Below are 4645 nucleotides of genomic sequence, written 5' to 3'. Positions count from 1 at the left end.
TGACTGCCTTATTTATTTCATTCAACTTTGGTTATTAGCCCAGCCACCTAGCTGTTCCCAGGCCAGCCGTGAGACTCCGTGAGACTCTCCCGGCGAGGCGGGTCGGCATCAAGTATTCAGTCTAGATCAGGGGTGACCAAACCTTTTCCACCACTGTGAAGGTTATGCTAAAAACTTACATAATTTCTCGCTATACTATGATTTTATTCCTGTAAGATTTTTACATTTCTTCCTCAACCTACAGTTCAAAAATCACAGCTGTTTTTTCCCCCATTTCATAAAATTGGGACTTTTTTCCACATTGGAATATGACTTTTTCTTGTAAAATTACAGCTTTATTTAATTTTATTGGCAAGCATTGCAGTGTCATAATATTATGAGTTATTGGTCGTGTTAATACTTCCAATTTTTAATTGAGTTTACTTTAGACAGAAGATGGAGTCTGTAAATGGTGAGATATTTATAACTGAGTTTCAAAGATAGCATTTCGGGGGGGGGTTATTGCACAAATATAGGGCCCTTTTAATGTAGCGACATGTGCTTTATGCGCATCATATGTTGGCTTTGTTGCACCCATTGCCTTTTTTTTATCAAAGAGAATGTTCACGTTTTAAAAGGCATCATAACATGCTTCCTATGAGCTTCCATACCACTAACGAGGGATTGTTTACATTAACTTCAGTTCAACTTTGTCAAGTGTCAAAATAAAATCACGATTAAGAAGTACCAAAAATAGTCCCCAATTTATTTAATGTAGTCATTTATTTTGCTACTTTCGGTTTGGCACTTCCTCTTGTCAGCATGGGTGATCATGTTAGCGTACTCATGATGTACTGTGTGGGGCAAAAAATCAAATATTCCGTCAATCTTTGTCAGGCTAATTATGTATTTGAAAATATATATTAACATGCAGAATATACCATTCATTTGATTTGCTTTGCCAATGTAGCAAACGTCACTATCACTTTATTTTGGTACTTCCGCTTGTCATCACGCGGATACTAGCATTAGTAAAATTGACAAATGTTGGCTGAATAACAAGGAGACGGGACGACTGAGACGACTTCAGCCTATTAGTGATGTTACGAGACGGGCCGACTCGGCACTGCCGAGGCTTCGAGGCTTCGAGGCTTCCGTCATGGCAGAGACGTTTTTGCCAAGTTTATCGAGGTTTCCTTCACTAAGCGCCATGACATGACAAGCCTTTCCTGCTCTTCTCATGTGGATCAGGAGAGTACATGTCACCTGATCACCACCAGAGGGCAGTAGAAGCAGAGTTAGTCTTTCCTTTGGGGAGGCATTTTCAAATGGAGATGTTTCATGTCTAAGTCTAAGCAAATACTGGAAAACGGAGTTATGACGCAGCTTTGGCGCGTTGGTAAAAATATTGTTATTGTATGTTGACATCCTGCAAGGTCATGTGAAGGTCACGCGTGTGTGTCTCCATGAGAGACCCCCCGGAGGTCTGAGCAGCGTCACTGTTGGCTTTCCTGTGTAAGCATCAACCTGCCACAGGTGTGCAATGGTGACGCCCCCCCCCCCCCCCCATTTCCTGTTTAAAAGAGGATGTTGGCCTTGAGGAGTTTTCAGCCTTTTATGGCTCGGGAAAAAGGTGTGATAGAACCTTTCTTCGTCTGCATGGCTTCGTGTAGGCCGCGTAGGAGCCAACCCCAGACGTGCTGCCTGGCATCATGGCGGGGTGTTCCATCGGGCCCAGGCCCGGTACCTGAGCGCCATGCGGCAGTAAAGGGGACACGCCAGCAGCACAATGGTGTAAAGATGACCCGGGGGCCAAAGAGTCACCTTATACTCAGGTGTGACATTACAGCGGGAAAAAGCATGCTGGGAAAGCTGGCCTCCTCCCAGACCACTTCCTTTTGTCCCAGTCTCAGAAGTGAAAAGTCCTCGGACTAAGAATGAGTGTAGAAATGTTGCCACCCATGTGCTCCTGTCCTCCCCCTCCCAAAGGATTCACTGGCTGCCCCCCCCCCCCCTTCCATGGATTGACAGCATGTGAGGGAGTTTTCCATCTTTGTTTACCACCATAAAATGCTCTCATTTCACCTTTGACCCAGTAAGCCAACTCTCACGATTCACAAGCGTCCCTCAGAACGAAAGCGATGGGCCATCCCGAGCTAAGAGGAAGTCCTGCTGCGTGTGCGCTAATAAAGTTGGTCTATAGCGTTTGAAGGTGTGTTGCGAGGCCAGGACTGTCTGGACTTGCACGCATACTGGTTCAGCAGGTGAGTCAGCAGGGAGGACGGCGGTAGAGGGAGGGGAACGGGGGCAAGATAGGAAGGTTGGGTGAGGGTGGGTGTGTCGAGATGCCTTCAGCGCATTCCTCCGAGCGGCCGCGCCCTTTGCTGTTGGAGTGTGTGTACCTCTGGTGTTTGACATGCAACTCTTTGACTCGGTGCCGTGTGGATGCAAACATGTCTCTTTCACGGATCACCCCACATTCGCTTCATGTGCACGGCTGTGTGCGCGTGCACGTCGGCACAAGCACACACAAGCTCAAACAGGCCCAGCGGGAGGCTAAAACATGGCGGCACACCTTTGGGAGAATCCAGTGTGTGCTTTTCTGTGTGTGTGTGTGCAATGAGAGCGTGCACGGAACAAGGTGTGTCCGGGCCGGGCAAAGGACGGCCATGACACAATGAAAGTTGCTGTCAAGGTCTTACCTGCTCTTACGTGGCCGTGTCTCACTGTCTCCCTGCACATACACAAGAACACACGGAGGTCGTAAACACAAGCATCATGCATGTCATCTCATGTCACCTCATGTCATTTCATGTCATCTCTTGTCACCTCATGTCATCTCATGTCATGTGTATCACCTCTTGTCATCTCATGTCATGCGTATCACCTCATGTCACCTCATGTCACCTGTCATTTCACCTCATGTCATGCATGTCACCTCATGTCACCTCATGTCACCTCATGTCATTTCATGTCATCTCATGTCACCTGTCATTTCACCTCATGTCATGCATGTCACCTCATGTCACCTCATGTCATTTCATGTCATCTCATGTCACCTCATGTCATTTCATGTCATCTCATGTCACCTTGTGTCATCTCATGTCATGCGTATCACCTCATGTCATCTCATGTCATGCGTATCACCTCATGTCATCTCATGTCATGCGTATCACCTCATGTCACCTCATGTCACCTGTCCTTTCACCTCATGTCATGCATGTCACCTCATGTCACTTCATGTCACCTGTCCTTTCATGTCACCTTATGCCACCTCATGTCATGTCATGCATATCACCTCATGTAACCTCATGTCATCTCATGTCATGCGTATCACCTCATGTCATCTCATGTCATGCATATCACCTCATGTCAGCTCATGTCATCTCATGTCATGCGTATCACCTCATGTCATCTCATGTCATGCGTATCACCTCATGTCATCTCATGTCAGGCGTATCACCTCATGTTATCTCATGTCATGTGTATCACCTCATGTCATCTCATGTCACCTCATGTCATCTAGTGTCATCTCACGTCGTGCATGTCACCTCATGTCATTTCATGTCATGCATGTCACCTCATATCACCTCATGTCATCTCATGTCACCTCATGTCACCTGTCATTTCACCTCATGTCATGCATGTCACCTCATGTCATGCATGTCACCTCATGTCATCTGGTGTCACTTCATGTCATCTCATGTCATGCATGTATTCACGTACCCATGGAACTGAAAGCATCAACGCATGGAACGTTGCCATTTGGCCGGTGTTCTCTATAAATATTCCCAGATATAATTATATGATATCCCAAATAATGTGACATTTTCTTCCATATATATGATTTCCTTGTCATAATCTGACGACTTTATTCCCAACGGAATTGGACAAAAATGGCCATTGTGTTAGCAAACATTTTATCGTATTTTCCCTCATAGGAGGTCAGCAGGTTAGCTTCCTGGAATTCTTACTTGGAATCATCTCTTCATATTCTCGGGTGATTCTGCTAAAATGATAACATGTCATGTCATCTCATTTCACCTCATGTCACCTCATGTTTGCTGCAAGGCTTCATTTCAACTATTTGACTCCATGCTCATAATTTCTAAGAGTTTGAATCCTACTCCTTGTTTGGTTTAGTTATCATAAAATGATGAAACATAGAGTTTCATGTTTCATCATATTGTTACCAGTTTATTCTCATAAGATTATTATTTTATTCTTCATTTTTACACAGTTTTGTGTTGTTTTACCCCCTGTCCCCTCATAATATTATAAGTTTATATTTGTAAATAAAATAATTTTCCAAAAATGACAAGTTGACAAGTTGTTTTGTTTGTTTCTCATATTATGACTAAAAAACAAAACATGTTTACTTCATAATATTTTCAGTTTGGTCTCATAATTTTCCCTGATATTTGGACTTTATTCGTGTTAAATGATGTATCGCTAGCATACCTTATTAACAGTACGTATCTTTATCCTTCCAATCGATCAAATAACATTTCCTCGCAGTTCGTGTACATTTAGTGTACCTAATAGAAAGGCCCAACAACGAGCAGCCATGACACTTCACAAATCCGCCACTAGGGGCGGGCCTCCAGAGACTACCGGGCAACGACGTCTCCGGGGGAGGAGTCTCCCGACCGGCGAAGGGGAGCCT

The sequence above is a fragment of the Doryrhamphus excisus genome, linkage group LG7 (assembly GCF_037039965.1).
Source record: "Doryrhamphus excisus strain RoL-2023G ecotype Guam linkage group LG7, RoL_Dexc_Guam_v1.1, whole genome shotgun sequence".
NCBI lineage: Eukaryota > Metazoa > Chordata > Actinopteri > Syngnathiformes > Syngnathidae > Doryrhamphus > Doryrhamphus excisus.
Note: the sequence above shows the minus strand (reverse complement) of the source record.